We start from the raw sequence: 19,706 nt of genomic DNA, 5'->3' as shown, positions 1-19,706 counted from the left end.
CATGCTTATTAGAGGCCGTAAAGTAATTACTGGCTCATGGTCTTATCACAGAGTGACCCAGAATCTCTAAAAAAATTCCCTCTCATTGTGTACATGTCAGCTATCATGAATGTTTGGAAAGCAAGTTGACTGAAATATGGACGTGTCTGTCACCCTGTGTACCTTTCTCTTCAGCCACATTGACTCTGTGATGCCTGATGCCAAGGTCTCCACATAGCCCTCCCTGCCACCGTATACGATTCTCAGTCTCGGGCGCTTTACTGCACCCTGATGGCAGGGCATCTTCACCATCACACACCTTTCCCCAGGCCTGCATGTGGATGTTTGTGTTTCTGACATCACACACATGCTAATTGCATTCTGTTACGGAGGAGAGGAGTGGCTCGGTGCTTTGGGGGTTTGTGGGTGTCTTGAAAAGAGGCACTATATAGGTTCCCCGCCTGCAACGCTCCTGGGGAGCTATTAAAATGAATGGGAACCCCAGACAGTGCCTACAGTGTTGACCCGCTTCGTTGGTCCCAGACATTCCATCTTTCCTGGTCATTTTACATTCTTTCCCTCTGCCTGGAAATTGGGAAACTCATAGAACACCGTCAGGTGATCCCAGAATGTTCAGATATATGTGGAAATGTTGAGACTGTCCAAATCATTCAAGGAATGTGTGGGGAACTAAGGAATCTATGATTTCCTTAGAAAAATATGTGACACAGATTTGAACTGTTCCTAGTTATAACTCTTGTTTTGTAAGATACCCCACTCTGCAACCTTTACCTCTTCTATTAAAATCGTTCATTCATTTCCATTGATTTACCCATCTATCACTAGGAGAATGGAGCATTCCCATTTCCTTCAATGATGTACAAAGTCACCTTACTTTAATTTTCTAATAGTCGAAAGATTCATAATTCTGTATTGATCATTGATTTGACCAAATAACATTTAAAATTAGGCGGATCAGTCAGCGTATAATGTGTGTGTATGTCTGCATGCATAAGTATTTTTAAAACCCAAGTTTAGCTCGGGAGCAACAAAGCTCTGGCTATAGTGATTGGAGAGTAGAGTGATTGGTGATTGTGGAAGAGATGGATGGTTAATGATGTAAGTTTGTGGATTAGAGGGTGTGGCAGTCTCAATTAATGGTCCATGAATGGGGGGTACTGGGAAGTTCCTTATATGTGGTGCTCCTTAAAGAGATTTAACTTTATTTAATTTTTGAATATCGGGATTGATGGGGTGAGCCTGATATGTGGAGGGATGCCACTGCAATTTCTGGGTGCCTAGATTGAGAAATGTGGTCTTCTGGTGTTTTCATTTTCCGTAAAGGATCCTAGCATATTGGCTATATGCAGGTTGTAGCCCTTTTATGCTTTTATGTTAATGTTACAAATGTCATAAACTGCAAATGCTACCTCAAAGGCCCTGAGAACGCTAGCAGAGCAGAGGGAGTAGCAAGGAGGGAGAAAACAGGATGATCGACTAGACTACCATGGGGTAATATTAGGGAATTCCAAGTAGTACTATAGAGCCAATTAATTTGTGAAAAGCCAGGCTTTTAAAGCCCTTCTGAATCTGAGAAGGGTGGATGCAAGCCATAATGCCAATGGGAGATTATTCAAAATCTTCAATGCTGTTACTGTGAAGGATTTGCCCTCCGCATGGAAGCATTTGTAGCAAGGAATTACTATTGAATTAACTACAGCTGATCATACATTGCGAGCCTTTTTTTTTGTAGGGATAAATACCCAGGCAGACTGAAAGAATACAAAAGCTGGCTGACTGTACAGATAGTGTTAAAAATAGTAACAAAATTAATATACAAAAATGATTTAAGCAATGGACTGAAATGATATCAAAATATACACTTTAATATAAATATAGGGTAGACATATACACAAATGATAAACAAATTACACAATAGACATTTCATGAAGTTCATTTGTTTGTTATTAAAACATCTTCATAAAGTAGTTCTTTTTAAAATTATTTTCTTTCAAAACATGGCTGTATATCATGTGTCAACGCGTTTCGACAAAATAATTTTAAAAAGAACTACTTTATGAAGATGTTTTAATAACAAACAAATGAACTTCATGAAATGTCTATTGTGTAATTTGTTTATCATTTGTGTATATGTCTACCCTATATTTATATTAAAGTGTATATTTTGATATCATTTCAGTCCATTGCTTAAATCATTTTTGTATATTAATTTTGTTACTATTTTTAACACTATCTGTACAGTCAGCCAGCTTTTGTATTCTTTCAGTCTGCCTGGGTATTTATCCCTACAAGAAATTGTTGTCCCTGACCCAGGAGTCGTATCCTCATCAGGGGGTCCTTGATATTTACAAAACATACATTGCGAGCCACAATGTAATGTTGGAACTCATCCACCAAACAATCAGGGCCACTAAGATGAATAGCCTTAAAGACTAGCCAGAGTGATTTAACCATCACCCTTTTGCCCACTGGCAGCCAATGAAGAGCTTTGAGTGTGTGGGTCGAAGAAGAAGAACATCACCAACCAAGCACTAAGACGCATTCTGTATTCTTTGTAGTTGCTTCAAAGGCCCGGCATCACGGCCTAAGAAAAGGGAGTTACAATAGTCTAGGCTACTCCGGTCTGTTGCTGGATCACTACCCTACGGGATCTTCTTCAGTTGTTTTAAAAGGAAGAAGCACGTGGATGCAATGTCAGTTATCTGATGCTCTAAAGAGATCTCTGGGTCCAGGTGAAGCCTGAGGCATTTTACTATTTTTGCATGTGATGGAGAAGAGATTCAGGAACTTGACCAAAAGTCAGATTGCATAAGATCAGAGATACAGGGATCTCTCACCAGCAGTACTTCAGTTTTGTCTAAGTTAAATCTGAGAGTATGAATGTAGCCTTTCTGATACCGCAGCCACACACTGGTGAAATAGTTCAAGTGGGTTTTCAGCCGCTTGATCCAGTGTGATGATCAGCTAGACGTCATCTGCATAATTCATCCCACTAAGACTAATGTTCCATGTTTTATGCACCATACTGTGGAGATTTCCTACAGTAGCTTGGCTCCACAGAACTTCTTCACATTTTTCTTCATACTCTGAAACAGACTGCCCTCAGAGATATTACCCATTGTATTTCCTGCAATAGAAAAAAACAAGCAACAAAATCAATAACTCACTAAGGGGCAGATCTACTATTGTACTCACTGCACTAAATTGGTGAGCAATTTATTAGGCAAACCAGCCTATGTACTAATAGGCCAATAAGCAAAGTAAGGTATCAGAGAAGGTTAGCAGAATTACATGTCTAATAAAAAATTCATAAGGAAGATCACAAATTGTGATAGTCTCCAATTGGTTACCTTCACACTTATGGTGGCATACAAGGCACATCAGACCATCATCCCTATGAAAGCATTTGAAAATGGATTTTATACAGCAGACTGAGTTTCTTTAAGGAAACAAGGCTGCTTTAAAAGAAGAAAAAATGAGAGCATGCAGGCGGTGGTACCCTGTAAAACTCTTACTCCCTCGCAAGCTACCACCATGATTCCTGAAGGGCAAGCAATCCAAAGGGGTTCCTTTGCTATTTCAGAATCAGTTACCACTCCAAATTTGGAGTCTGTAACTGGTCAATGGTTGCGATTATCATTCTGTTCGCAATCATTAATACATAGTTATCTATTTGAAAATTGGAAGGGATACCCAAAACATGCACTTCCAAATTGTAAAAACACTAGCCTATCTTATTTAGCTGTTCGCGGGGGTTATCAACTGGTGATCAGTTTTAAATAATTTTTATTAGTTAAATAAACCTTAGTGCAATAGTGACAGGCATATAATACAGAGCAAAATTATGTGCACTACATATATAGTAATGTGTTTCAAAAAGCAGATATATACAGATAGTTATAATAGATTAAAAGATAGATTAAAAAGGAAAAATACCCAGATAACTATAATTAATAGATTAAAAGTGATAATCAATATATCTCATATGACATGCATCCACAATCATTCAAGCATATTACAACTACTATACATGTCATACATATCTTAGGTCCACTAAAATTACTATAATAATACTATCTTAAGGGGAGGAGGTACATCCAACTCGTCTGGCTTTGTGCTTTTCACCTTGGTGCCTCCAGCTACCATGGATAATCTCCTCTGTACTATCTTCCTTTTTTCTTTTCTTGCTGCTGTTTCCCAATTGATGTTGATGTTTATACTACCCCCTTGTTCTTTCCTTCTGCCTACTGTAAAGCGCTCTGATATCCTTCGGGATCTTGTTCGCGCGATATAAAACTTTATAAATAAAAAAATAATGTAAATCCCCCGGGCACAGTTAGCCCATATCAAGTAAAGCAGTCATAAATAAAGTGCCAACATTGACATGTATATCACCATAGTACCCATTATCACCATATCCATATATCTGAATTAAACTAGATTTTCCTTCTTTCACCCGCAAGGACTAAAGGAGCCATTTGACAAATCTGTCTCTGCTTCTGGGGCCAACAAACTATCCACCAGGTGTTCCCATGCTTTAACACTTTCAATGTTTCCTTGCCCTCCCTTTATCTCACAAAACTACTAATGAGCATCTGATAAACAGCTTTTTACATCCGTCCAAAAGATCCAAAGATAGCAGGACAGTGACCATAACGCTCTGATTGTAACATTGAAGCTGGGGAATCGGGGTTCATCTGCCATCTGCTCAAACCCGGCGACTAGCATCGGTGGTCTAGTAACCACTAATAACCGAAGGAAAGTTAGATGGAATCATGTCCAGCAATCTCCCCCCAAACTGACAAAAGTGTACCAGCTTGCAATACCTGCAATAGACAGAATGAGAGAATTGGGACAGGTGGAGACATCCGTAGAGGACAGAGACAAAGCTAAAATAATCCACGAAGAAGCTAGTAGTAAAGATGACAGATGTATTCTACCTGGAAACATCTAAGAGGGAAATAGATCGACCTAAAAGCTCCTGGTATAACAGAAAATGCTGTAAAGCAAAACCAGATCGTGTAAATGTGTTGAAAACCAAAGATAGGCCAAATATAAAGCTAGCTAGAATAAAGCATAGGAAAACCTTGCATCAGGAAAAGAAAGATTGGGAAATAGAAAGGTGGGATGCCCTGGGGTTTGCCCTGAAGGCAAACAATTTTAAACTGTTCTGGAGGCTAGCTAGTTAGCTCTGGTGAGGAGGGGGGACATGCAGCTATAGAGCCTAACATAGCGCCCAAAGCTTGGGAATCACGCTTTGGGTCCCTGTATGATTGGGAGGCAGAAAGTCCCCCAAGCCCAGAAATCTCGAGTAACATCTTAGAGCGTTGTCAGGAGGGAGGTAGGGACATGTCGCTGATGGAGGTTCGAAATGCTTTAACTAGCTTTCCCCCCAATATAGCCCCGGGTCTTGACAAACTCCCGGGGGACCTCTTCCGGGAAGAGCCGATTGTTTGGGTCCCATACCTGTGTGCCTTATTTAATGCAATTTTGAAGTGCATCACTCCCCCAGATACTTGGAAGGGTGCGGAGATAGTACCCATTTTAAAAAAGGGTTGCCCTCTTCTACCCACCAATTATAGACCCATCAGTCTAATTGACAGCACCCAAAAGCTGATGGACAGGGTCCTTTTGATCTGTATACAGGGGTGGATGGAGGAGCAGGGAATTTTGAGCCCCTATCAGGCTGGCTTCAGATCAAATATGTCCACCGTGGACCAGATATTCAGACTACATCTACTTTTCTGGAAAACAGTGAAGATGGAGGGTGGCAGCCTCTATCTCATATTTGCTGATCTGAAGTCCGCCTCTGATCTTGTGCCTAGAAAGAAGTTGTGGGAGGTGCTTGACGAGCTTGGGTTCCCACAATACCTTCTTAATGTGTTGGTGAGATAACACACAGATAATTATGCACAAGTTAGATGCAGTAAATATGGGGAACTTTCCTCACGCTTCCCTGTCAGAAAGGGGGTTAGGCAGGGCTGCGTTTTAGCCCCTACATTATTTTGTCTTTACATTAACGGGCTTATTGCTTTTTTAAACAATATAAAAGATACTGATGCACCAAAACTGGCCACTGGGAAAATACCTGAGTTGATGTTCGCGGACGATACTTTGTTATTGTCCAAGTCACCCCTAGGCATTCAACTCATCCTGGATGGGTTTGCACAGTTCTGCAATATGAGAGGTCTGGAGATAAATGTATCCAAGACCAAATTCATGGTATTCAACCCTCCAAAGAGCACGTGTCCAAACCCCTCTCTTAATGGTATCCTCCTCGACAAAGTAAGGACGTTTGATTTTCTGTGCATAACATTGTCCGAGCAATTCGAGTGGGGCCCATAGATGACCAAAGCATGGCTTAGGCTCACCCAGACAGCAGTGGGGATAATGAAAATGCTCAGAACATCTGCTTAAAAGCCAGCAGCCCCTGTGGTGGAGATATACAAGGCTCAAGCAAGAGGGGCCACACTATATGGAGCAGAGCTTTGGGGACACAGTTCTACTATAGACCTTGTGAAGCTAGAAAATAACTTCATGAGACAGCTTATAGGTCTACCACACAGTACCCCATTGGTTCCCCTCCGCATGGAATTGGGTATGAGGCCAATTGATCAAGAGATCGCCCTCAGGCCCCTGTCATTTTGGCGGAGGTTATGGATAACTCCCTAGCTGAATGTGTTTAAAGAAGAGTTGAAGGAGCTCCTCCCCAGACTCAATCCTAGTAAAACACCATGATTGGCCCATATCAGAAGCCTCTCGAATTGGCTTGGGAGACCGGAACTTTGGTTGTCTCCTGAGCTATCCTGTCCCACGACATCCAGGGTGGATCTTGTAAAACATTTTAGGGAATCCAACCTGCTGTCGCTACAGGAGAGCGCTAACGAGGGCAGGTTGAAAAGGAAGTTTTTACAAGTAAAGGAGATGTACATGAAGGAACCCTTTCTGGATGCGATCCAGCCACCTATGGCAAGGAAACTGTACGCTCAATTTAGATGGGGGAATTTACCTTTGGCAGAGTACACTAGTTCATGGGCTCCGAAGAACTCGAGTGTGTGCCCCGGTTGTAAACTAACGGCTGAAGCTGTTCTGCATGTGCTGTTTTTCTGCCCGGCATATGTGCTACCCCGCAAACGCTGAGTTACCCAATTATGTAAAAATGTAGGGTTTACCTGTTGTGCTGAGGCTTTTAGAGTTTTAAAATATGATACTGTTCCTCCAATTGTATTTACGGTATCTCGGTTTTTAAATGCCATGTGGCACATTAGGAGAGGACTTTTAAAGCATGTATAGGGGAGGATCAATTGGAGGCACCCCTTGTCTATTCTTAAAGTGTATTTCAATGATTGTCCTGCTCTCTTTTTAGAAAACTGAACTTGGTAGTATGTTTTTGTAACCGTGTATACACTATGTAGATCTAATCATTGTATAAATTGTGTATATATGTGAAAATTGTATATTATGCACTTTTATGGCCTGAATGGACGAAATAACGTTTTTACAAACAAACAAACAAAACGAAGATATACACAGATAGTTATAATAGATTAAAAGATAGATTAAAAAGGAGAAATACCCAGATAACTATAATTAATAGATTAAAAGTGATAATCAATATATCTCATATGACATGCATCCACAATCATTCAAACATATTTCAACTACTATAAATGTCATACATATCTTAGGTCCACTAACATTACTATAATAATACTATAATGTCAATCCCCCGGGCACAGTTACCCCATATCAAGTACAGGAGTCATAAATAAAGTGCCAACATTGACAAGTATATCACCATAGTACCCATTATCACCATATCCATATATCTGAATTAAACTAGATTTTCCTTCTTTCACCCGCAAGGACTAAAGGAGCCATTTGACAAATCTGTCTCTGCTTCTGGGGCCAACAAACTAGCCACCAGGTGTTCCCATGCTTTAACACTTTCAATGTTTCCTTGCCCTCCCTTTATCTCACAAAACTACTAATGAGCAGCTGATAAACAGCTTTTTACATCTGTGTAAAAGATCCAAAGAAATGTGAGGGTAGTAAACCTCACCGAGAACTAAACCAGTATTTGATGATACATTACAAATGAAAACGCTGCTACCAATTAATACTCTTTATTAGACCAACTCAAGAAACATCATCAGGTTAAAATGTAGAGAAGACTTAATTTTTAAGACCAGAAGCACAAGAAAAGATTCAAGGAAAGGGTTGAACACAACTTTTCTGCAACACAGCGTCATTCAACTTGAATTTCTTTTATTGTTTTTTTACTCCATTCTTTCCCTCTTCGTTCTACTCCTTCATTTTTAGTCACCCCTGACTTCTCTTTCACCACTTCTTTTTAACTCCTTCACCTCCATTTCCTATCTTCCTCTCTTACCTTTACATGATGTTTGGATAATATTTGGGAAGGGGGAAGGATAAGATGTATTCTGTCGTTGTCACATCATAGGGGCGGTCTAGGCAGTCCCCTTCTATTTTCTCTTCTACCTTTCTCAGTCACAATTTATGTTCAAATGTCCCCATGCCAGATGAGAGCAGAGGGCAGTGGTGGCACTGAGATCATGTCCGACCCAGGGCTCCAAAGGTGACCACTCACTCTGGCTTCTCGTTGCTGCTCTCAACCATCAACAGGACGTTGACCTCTCCTAAGGTTTAGCTTCTGATTACCCCGCCTTATAACCCCAGCCACATTCAATGGATGAATATTTTTGTTTATAGGGATTTTTATTCCGAGGACTACCCACTCTCGTACTAATAATTATGCAGCCGGACAGTGTTAAAGTTGTAAAAGAATAAACTGCTGGGGCCCACGTTTTTCTCAGACGCCTGCTGGCGCCACTGCCGAATGTCAAGGTTGTCACACGCCAAGGCTCTCCAGACTTGATTCCACCTCGTGCTTCTTTCTTCCCTCAGTACACTCTCACTCATCCTGTATCTCATTCATGGAGGTTCCTGTCATTCCTTATTTTAGCCCTTGTCACTGTTTATCTGTATTTCTCTTCCTCCTTTCCCTGTTTGATGTTTTTCTCTCTCTTGTTGTGGGTCAAAGTTAATGATTAAAAGTAAGCCCAGTCCCCAAAAATGGTGCAGGTGGCTGCCACCTGCAAGCACCGGCTCAAACTAAGCACTGCCACTTGATTACCAGCCTGGGGCCGGTCACCTGGACACGGAGCCACTCTTCGGAAGAGTTGCAGCAGTAAAGAACAGTCGAAGGTTGGGGGCCAGGCAGTGCCATGCCAACAGCTGCATTGCTTATGCTTTTCTTTATGCATAGCTCCCAGCGAGTCTCCAAATTATGTATCTGTGCGGACCAGCGCTACAGCAGTGCACATTGGACCACACGTTAGACCAGTTGCAACCGAATTGCCCAACATTGCAATCGAGGCCTGTTTCGTATCATTCATCAGCTGTAAGTTCCTTCATATCAGGTTACCACAGCATGGGTGTGTTGCACACTTATGCATGCTTTAAGGATCGTTCACAGTCACTTCCTATTTGTTTTAAAGGCGCCCTTTATTTTAGCGAGCAGTACGGTAAGGGGCGGGCGTGTATTGCCCTTTAAATGAAAGATTCCGGCTGCGGCTGCTTCCCTGCCTCTCCACGGACCCCTGACAACGTTGTGTCGGTCCACGCGAGCCTCTGCGACGCCCTTTGCGCTGCGCAGCATAGAAATGGCCCCTGCCGTTTCCTAGTTGACTGTAAAAGAATCTGAGGTCTATTATGTTCGTGTGCTGGGCCGCCGAGGGTGTAAGCGGGAGCCACAATCCTCACGGGTCCGGCCGCATTGATGGAGGGACATGGGATATGAATCCTGCGGGGTCACCCAGAGGGCAAACACAATGCCCGCGCCCTGGTAACCATTATCCGCCTGGATCAAACTTCAAATGCGGGCCTCGGCTCGCTCCCGTGATGGTTTCCTCGACTGGCTGAGCCCGTTCTCACATCCGTTGAAAGCCCTGCGCGGTCTCCCTATAAAGCAGCTTTTTATCTCGCTCGCTCGGCATGGCAGAGACAGGCAACAGATTTGTGGCCAACAAAGGTTCACTCTCTGCTGCATCGAGAGTTTTAGATGGCGGTTGCCACCGACAAGGGGTTGAAAATGACATCATAGAATACGAGAGTGAAGCTGAGTTGTCTATGATGTCACTTGTATTGACAGTCACATTCTAAGTTGTCTGTGGCCCTTCTGAAGCCCCCTCCCAATAATATGATCCTATGATCCTATGGGTTAGTTTGCAGGTAGTAAGTGTGAAATGCTATGGGATCTCGAAGGACGGGTTACTCTGTCACAATCCAGACACAACATATTCTGGATTGAGATGATACACTTTGGCCAAATTATTTATAACGAGCCAACCTGAAGGGAAAAGATCAAGGAAAGTAAAGATAAATCTCAGGGTTATCCGGTTTGACATAAGGAGGTTACTACCTTAGTTTCAATAAAAGTATCGGGCATGCATATCGATGGTGGCTTTCCTCACCAACAATAGGTTTTTAATTGGTCATTTGCAAGTTTTTAAATATAAGAGAGTCAAGTGTTTGGTCTTGAGAAATATGGAGGTATAATTAATCCATAGAAACGCGTCGACGCCCTGTTAACTACACAATCCGTGAACATGAGCAGTGGCTAACGAGTATAAACCACAAAGTACCAGGTTCCACGCTCTAGGCATTGTTATATCACAGATATGTTAATCTCAAATGGCATATTGTACTTGTCTGATTTAGTTCTCTTTCTCTTTTATTGTCTGGATTTTTATTATCTCATGTTACTGTATTGTATAAAGGACTGCTGCTGATGAATATTGTGAGAGATCACGTCAACCAATTTTTTGTCCTATTTTATTTGTGTTCTGTATAAATAATAAATACATTTGTAGATTTTTATTAGCTTTTTCGTATTCTTATCTACTGACTATATGTGGTTGAATCTTCCCCATCATTGATGAGTGAGTTTGAAAAGTGAGGAATTAGACTTGAATGTAATGTATGGATTGATGGATTTTTGGATAAAATAGCCTTGTACAAAGGATATTGTTTTTTACTCAGGTGAAAGAATGCATTAATTACATATTATTTTTCTGTTAGCGATAATCAAATAATAGAAAGAAGTGGATACTTTCACTTAGTCGGAGTACGGGGACCAGGAATTATAGGTATGTCTTCAGAGTTTTCAGATCTGACACAACACCCTCAACTGTGTTTTACTTGTCATGTGTTTTTTAATGGGGGTATGGAGAATCAGACAGAGTAGTGTTGGGTCCTGAGATCCCTACTGCACTGTCTATTGCTGTCAGCAATGTGATTTGCGCAAGTTTTTAGCTCTACCTTCTAATTTATTGACCCTTCCTAATTGAGTTGTTACTGGAACTCACAAATATAAGTCAATGGCTCTGGACATATTATGAAACACTATGAATAACGATTATTTTTCGAGTTGTTACACGAGTAAAGATTTGAAGGTTTTAGGATTGTAACTTTTTATTTTATTTCCAAAAAAGGTATGAGTGAACAACAGCTGTCGCCTACATCCTTGGGCCGGCGAGGAATAAGCAGCAAATTATTAGTTCAGGTTACATCAACCTGCACCTACATCCAGAGGCCGGTGCAGTATTTATGCGATCAGAAAGAGCTGCAGGAGTGGGGAGGAGGGGAGACATAGGAATGGAGAGATAGGTCAAATTCACATCAACATTCAACAACAAATAACAACATGTGTTCAGGTTGCGCAAATGTAGACTCACTCTTTCATTACCCTTGGGTCAACTGGGGGTGTAGGGGACGTAATCTGTAGTATGCGTAGGTATATGGGACATGTTAATTGTTGGAACTCTGAAATATTCAGATAAAGGGGCCCCATCGTTTCTCAAATGTGGGCAAAGTGTGGTTCACCATGGCAGTCAACTTCTCCATTCCCAATAGGGCCCACAGTTTATGGAGACAGTCTGCGTGGGTCGGAATCGCCTCTGTACCCCATTTGGACGACAAGACTTGTTTCACAGCGCACAATGCCTTACTTACCCCGTTCGGAGTGCAATGGGTAGGTTAAAGCGTTGGGCAATCCTAATAGGATGTAGGCAGGGAAGCGGGGCATTTCGGTATCAAACATTGTGTCAATGTCAGCTAGGACGTCCGACCAACATCTATGAAGATTAGGGCAATGCCACAGCAAATGAGTGAGCGCGCCTGAGTGTGCACAATGTCGCCAGCATTCATCCGACCTCCCCTTCTGCCACTGGACAAAAGTGCTGGGGTATAGTACTAGTAATGTGCTAATTTTAATAGTGTTTCTTTGCCCGCATCACTTGTGGCGGATGTGGGTGCTCGGTGCAGGACGTCCAGGCACTCCTTATCCGTGAAGCTGCGCTCGCATTCTAGCTCCAAGCGCTTCCGGGCTGAAGTGCACAGCGGTGTAGGTAAGAATTTAAGAAGGAGTAAATATTCGATAAAAGACGGGACTCATCTGCTCTAGTGAAAAGCCAGCATTCAAACAGGGTGAACATCCTGCTAGCATGCACAGTAATGCCAAAGCTCTGAGTTCGGGACGCCGAAATCCCATTGAAATGCCTCAAAATCCAACAGACTTTGCTTATCAAACAGGTCTCCCAGTCGCTTACATTGTGCCTCTTGCCAGGGCGCAAACTCTTTCTCCGAAATCGCCGGAGGGAAGTCCAGATTGCCGATGGTTGGCGTAAGTGGTGAGATACGTGTGGAAAGGTGGTAGGAGGGACACGCCCTGTCCCAGACCCCGACAGTTGCCCTAACCACCGGTGAGATGTATATCCCAGGCGGGTGGTATCTATGCTGTAGCCACGGGATCTTCCAGACATGGATGCCGGCCACCGCCTGGTCCAGAAAACACCAGTGTTTCTCAGATATTAGGCGCTGCCATTCGACTATATAGCGGAGCTGAGCGGCTTGATAATACTTCTTCAGGTAAGGTATTCCCAGTTTCCCTATGGCCAGTGGCAGGTACTTATGCTCTTTCCCCATACAAGCCCACTTACCCGCCCATATGATGTTCTCCAGTGCATCCTGCAATTTCCGCAAGATAGTAGGAGGAGGCGGTAACTGCATAACTCTCATCGAGTAAAGGATTTTCAGCAACAGGGTAATTTTCACTGCCACGATGTGACCCACCCAAGATAGAGGACCTCCCGCCATGTTTGAATAAGGGATCGAACGGTGTGCAACAGAGCCTCATAGTTATGGGTTATCGATCCGTCTATTGTGGGCAGTATTTGGATCCCCAGGTACTAGATATCCTGTGACTATTGGAAGGGGAATGAGGCTTCCAAGTGAGCCTGCTCCGCTCATGGTATAGTAATGTTCAGGGCTTGCATCTTGGTCGTATTTACCTTGAAACCGGAAGCCTTTCCAAACCACACCAGTTCCTCCAGGAGGAGGGGGAGGGAGCCACATGGTTTAGTGACAGTCAGCAGAACATCGTCTGTGTACAGAGCTATTTTATGAGATTGGCCCCCCCATCCATACGCCCTACCTGTGGATGACGGCAGATGCATTCTGGCAGGGGCTCCATGTAAAGTGCAAATAGAAGGGGCGAAAGGGGGTAGCCCTGGCGAGTCCCTCTAGCAACCGGGAAGATCGGGGATTGCGTATTATTGACCCGCACCCATGCTTTGGGGTCCGTATAGCCTGCCCCAACCCAACGCTGGAACCTGGGTCTGAAGCCCACCGCTTTCAGCACCCTATGGAGGCATGGCAAATGTACACGGTCAAAGGCCTTTTTGGCATCCATGGACAGGAACAACGTTGGAACCCGAGATCGCTGAGTTTTATCCAATAGATGAAAAAGATGCTTATTATTGGCACTACAGGTACGACCCAGTATAAAGCCGGATTGATCAGGCTCTATCAAGCCCGGCATATGCCGACCCAGGCATCCGGCCAAAATCCCAGTGAATATCTTAGCATCAACATTCAAAAGAGAGTTGGGGCGGTAGGAGGCACAACAATAGGGATCCTTCTCCAGCTTTGGTAACACTGTGATGACCGCCAAACGTATCGATTCTGCAAGTTCCCCCGATTTGCTAAAGGAGTTATAGAGGCGAGTTAAAATGGGAGCCAAAAGGGATGTGTATTGCTTATAAAAGGCTGCTATAAACCCATCCTGCCCTGGCGCTTTCTCTAGCTTCAAGCGACCTATCACATCTAGCACTTCCCTCTCAGAAATGTCCTTTTCGACTTGGTTAGAATGAAATGGCAGTAATTTTGTGACAGGAGCCTATGCGATGTATGAGGTGCAAGTGTCCGTGTGGATGTCCCCGGGTGCATATTGTTGTGCATAAAAGCGGCAAAACTCCAACGATATACCTTCATCCCTCGTAAGATGACGTCCATTACTATCTATGACCGCCTGTACCCGTCTAGAGTGCACCTACGCCCGCAGCCTATGTGCCAATAATTTCCCTGCCTTATTGCTCCCTGCAAAGTACTTCTGTCGCGTTCTTAGCAAGGCATACACAGCTGCATCCATATCTAGTGCCTGAAGCTGTTTCCACGCTGCATTTAACTGTCACCTATTTTTATGGGTGGTTACTCGGCAGTGCTCTTCCTTCAGCTCTTTCACACTGGCTTCAAGCGCTGCTCGCTTAGAGTCCCTGTCCCTGTTAAGCCTTGCCGATATTGCAAGGTAGGTCCCTCTAATGACTGCTTTAAGGGCTTCCCAAAGTGTCGTGATCACTGTGTTCGGCGTGTCATTGAGAGAAATATAGTCAACTATCGCCTTCTCTACCTCTTTCGCCGCAGCCTCATAAGTGAGCAGTTTAGAATTAAGGCACCACGTTTTGCTAGCCTGATGCGCAGCTGGGAGGCGAATATCTAACTGAATCGGGGCATGGTCATAGGTGGCTGCCACGTCTATTGTGGTGTCAACGACTCTTAGGCACAAAGGGGCCAAAACCAGAAAATGATCTATTCGAGCATGAGATTGGTGGGCTGCGGAAAAGAAAGAACAGGACCTCGATTGAGGATGCAGTGTATGCCAAATATCAGTAAGCCCAGCTTCCTCAACCCAGCGCACCCCTTGTAAAGAGAACATCCCAGCGGGCCACGAACGAGAAGGAAACCTATTCATAGCTGCATGCAGGACCAAATTAAAGTCACCCTACTATTAGGTTGGGATCTGGAGATGTCAGTACCTCACCAAGTGCTTGGCGAATAAAGAGTTCCCGCTTTTCATTGGGAGCATAGAGAGTAGCAATAGTGAATGTGTGGTGAGCCAGAGACACCCTCAAAGTAAACAGCCACCCGTAAGTTCAGCTTGCACCCCTTCAATCCTCCACTGAAAGTGTGTGGCCACCAGGATTGCTATTCCTGCCTTCTTTAAGCATGGGCGAATTTTGCGAATCTGGCGTTTGCGAATTTGCGTATTTGCATACTCGCAATCCGCAAAATCCACGAATTCTCACAAATTTGCGGATTTTTTTTTTGGGTTCGCAAGGGTTTCTGCCAGTTCGCGAGTGTTTTGTACCAGTTTGCAATTGCGAACTTACTTGTCGGCTCGCAACGGTCGCGACTATGTTGTTTCTACGTCTGGTTCATCATCACAGGATCCCAGCACCCTCTGTTTCACCACTGCCACCCTCTGTTTCACCCATGCCACCCTCTGGTACATCAATGCCACCCTCTGGTTCATCATCACTGTAGATTATGGGGGGGAAAAGCAAGCACACCTGCCCTGCTTCAACTGACATGAATTAATTTGGGGTTGGTTTATTAATGTGTCACTGTTTTAAAATTCCAGTCTGGCACCTGCTTCCTTATCTGTAATTTGCTTTATGTTGCAGTGCAATTTTTTTTTCCAGGACCTTTGTGGCCTACTTGTAGCTATTCTATGAGCCTGCTGTGAGGGTCAGAGCAGGGTCATACAATTGTTGCAACTAGCAACTGAACTCTGGAGGGGCCCCAGTCAGGAAGCACTACAGGGAATGGTTACTAATGATGAGTTTGAACTTTTGCACCTGCTGATTGCTTTCAGTTTTGCAAAACTCATTTTTCTGCAATTTCGCGGGATTCGCGGGGCGCGAACTTGCGCGAGATCAAATTCGGAAGCAGCGAATTCGTGCGAATATGCGATTTGTTTTTTGCGGCGTGTTAGTTCGCAAGGTTTTGTGCGTTTTAGCGAGCCGTTGTAGCGCACGGCGCGAAGTTACCCTTGCGGTCATTCACGGGCATGGCCATCTTGTTTGCATGACGTATTTCCATTTCCGGGCGCGATGTGTAATTACGCAAAGTGTGCGGCTCGCTAGTACAATTTCGCGTGTGATCGCGAGGAAAATCTCGCGCGAACTTACCCACGCGGTCGTGAACGGGCGCGGCCATCTTGTTTCTCATTCATTGCTATGGTTCTGGGCATGCTTTTTGTATCCTCTCTAAATCTCTGCCATCCTTTGCTTGTTTGAAGTTTTTTTTGATCTATTTTACTTATTATCCCTCTATTTTTCTAGCCCTATATTTTTGTGTTTTCTACTACTTTTGGTTAATTTTAAACTACTTTTTTTTAACTCTTTTCTTTTCTTCTCTTCCCTATTCTATTTTCTTTATTATTTAGCTTCCTTTCCGCCCAGACCATGGTGAAGGGAGCCGGTAAGCATCCCGAGAAGGGGAAGGGTCCCGCACCCCGTGCCCGGCTCCCGTGCGGGCGTTTGAGGGGGGAGACAGTCGCACCCCGGGAGATTTTCAGCCCGGAAGAGGTGGCCGCACTAATTTTTTATGTTCAGCGCCGCCTCCCCAGGACCATCATGGCAGGCGGCAGGATCGGTAGCGGGTACGGGATCCGGAAGCGCCGGAAGCGGTGGAAGAAGGTGTGCCGGGCCATGAACCACCACTCTCGGGTCCGGCGCACCTACAACCAGGCCACCCACCGCTTGACGGATGTCCTGGACCATGAACGCGATCTGCTCGACCTGCTTGGCCTTGAGATCCCCGGGCTTGGTGAGCAGTAGTAGCTATTTCTTTACTACTCTGTTTTCTCCTGCTCTGTGTGTTATTATATTGCAAATGTTTGTTTTTTACCAAGAGCAATAATGCTGCTGATTACATTGTAGGTAAATTATATTTCAAAATCTTCTGTGCATTTCAGGTGCACTGCTCTCCTTCTCAGTAGTGTTGCTACTATGCTTATTTGTTTTCGATTTTGTGTTCATTTCATTGGCCTGTGAAATTATGTATGAGTGTAGTTTAAAGAACTGTGTAATGCTAGACACTAAGGTTCAGATTTTTAATTACCGGCGCATCCCTGCAAAGTAGCAGGGATGCGCCAGTAATTGTGCGCCACGCCACCACCACCCATGGTGCGCCGTATTTACAATGCGGAGCACCATGGGCCCAAAACGTCACCAAAGCATTACGCATCTGTGCCGTAAAGGCGGCGCATTGCTGGAGTTGCGTCGCAACGATGGCGCAGCTCCATCAATGCTCTGGGGTGCCCTATCTCCCCAAGGCTGCGTCAAGCCGTACGTCTGCTTCAAGCAGGCGCAGGGTTTGATTCACGCATCATTGTCCTTAAAGTGACTGATTGAAATCTTGTAGATTTCCCTCAGCCACTTTTAGGATGCGTTCCTGCGCAGGAACGCCCTCCCTTGCTCTGTAACGCCCCCTGATGGCGCAGGGCTTTACAACGTGATGCATCTCCCATATGCGTCACGTTGTTAATATACGCTGCACCATTGCGCCTCTTTTGTTCTGCCGCTGCGTCACAAAAGTCACGCAACAATGGAGCAAAAGAGCCGCAAGGGGCTTCTAAATCAGCCCCTACAGACTCAAGTCCAGTCCTTCCTTTGTACACATGGCGATAGGAAGAAATAGTGGTGGTGGATTGATAGTTTGAGTATTTTAATGACTGGTTAATGTAGTAGGAAACTTTAGTGTTGTCGCTGATCTGCAATCACAATGGACTTTGTCTGTCACTTCGCGTGCTGCGGACTGCTGCCTGCCAATCCTAGGCAAACCCTTTTAGTACTTTGTTTAGTGAGTTACATAAGAACTTTCCAAATCGACGGTCCGCAAATCAAGCAATACTAATAACGTAGTAGACCACATGAGATCGGTCAATATATCCCGTGGAATAGTTGTCTATTTGCTATTTCGCCAAAATATTTTGTTATTGTTCTTTTGAAATGTTTGATTTGGTTGACAACTATCATCCATGTTTTCTGGTCTTTCTTTCTTTCATGTTGTACATCAGCTCCCCCCAGGGGCAAGAGGACACAGGAGGAGGAGGAGGGTGCTGTTCAGGATGCAGGCCAGGATCGGGCAGGCGAGGGCTCCTTTGCTGGCCCCAGTAAGTTTTAATTTTAATATAGAGTACCTATTTTTTCCTAGCGTTCCTCATTTGATTTTTTCTAAATCGTCTTTGATCTTCTTGTAGACTGGATCTAAATTCTTATCCTGCCTCGACTATGACTCCCTGTGGTATTACTAGATTATTCTTATTAGCCTGTCTGTGTAGCTAACTAAGATTGCACATTTGGCAATTCCATTGGACTCCCATTCTAGTCAGCAATAGCTCTATGCACTGAGTGCAGTCCTCTGGGATTGTCCATAATGTATTTTCAAGTCTTCTAAATGTTTATGCTTTGACAATTGCCAACAATAAAAAGGTGAATGACCACCAAGAAAGAATAAGATACTACTTTACTTTTGGTTTGGATAGTAGGACAATCCATTCTACTACTGTTGCAGGGACAAATCTGCACAAACAGAACTATGGACACTAAATAATGCATTGCTTAGCTTATCAATTATAATAGGTGCTGTTAGACTTTCCACATACCTCAGTGATAACAGACTTTGAAGTTGAACCCCCAATCTCCTTACTGACTAGATAGTGTGGCAGAGTCATTTAGCTCCCAAAGTCACCGATGATTGATCCCCAATGATGATTAGATTATCCAACGCAGGACAAGAGTACGGAGTCAGAGTCAAGAAGTGTCAGAGGCACGGACTCATGCTTGCAAAAATTCCAAAACCTTTAGCTCATCCACTCTAGTCTGGAGGACCAAAAACCACAGAGTCTATTTAAGTTAAAAAGCTTTATTAAAAGTAAACACATTTATTAAAATCAAGTTTGTCATAAAACTAAACGTTTAACTGAAAATGGAAAAGTGCTTAGTGCTGACGATTAATTGGACACATTTCTTGTGGTCGAGCCGAGCTCTCACCTGGTTTGAACTTGATATTGCTCGCGTTCTTAGAAGTCAAGCTTCTGTCTGTTAGGAGAAAAAATAAAAAGCAAGCATTCATCAGTTGTGCCAAAAAGTGCAGCAAGACAACAGCCTTCCCTGGAAAAAGGGACATTTTTACTTTAGAGTAGACAGTCACAAATTATTACATTGTATTCTGTTTTTTTCACATTTCTTTATTCCCCCTAGACCAAATATTATATAGTAGTGAGTGGTGTATTCTAACATTCTTAAATGTACTTTGTAGGTGGAACATCTGGTGGCTGGGCCAGCGCGGAGGTGGTGGTATTGGACGAGGGGAACAACTCTGGGGAGGAGGCGGTGCAAGTGCCGGATGTGCCTGTGAGGGTTAACACGGTGGTGGCGGGCAGAGGTAAGCTATATATTCCTTACTTATTGAGATTGAAGACTGCAGAGTGTGCTTTCTGCATGGGTGTATTATAAATCAACCAGGTAGTAGCCTCCTCTAAATGTACTTCGACTTAG

The 19,706-nt window shown here is 43.8% G+C and overlaps 1 pseudogene; it reads right to left on the bottom strand.

Annotated features, from left to right (window-relative positions):
- Positions 1-3,038: 3,038 nt before the first annotated feature.
- The window catches only part of LOC147726417 (forkhead box protein F2-like), a 98,553-nt pseudogene continuing 81,885 nt past the window's right edge, over positions 3,039-19,706 (bottom strand).

Source organism: Lissotriton vulgaris, chromosome 3_1, assembly GCF_964263255.1.
Source record: "Lissotriton vulgaris chromosome 3_1, aLisVul1.2, whole genome shotgun sequence".
Classification (NCBI taxonomy): Eukaryota; Metazoa; Chordata; class Amphibia; order Caudata; family Salamandridae; genus Lissotriton; species Lissotriton vulgaris.
The sequence above is the reverse complement of the archived record's forward strand: the minus strand, read 5'-3'. Positions and strand labels throughout refer to the sequence as shown.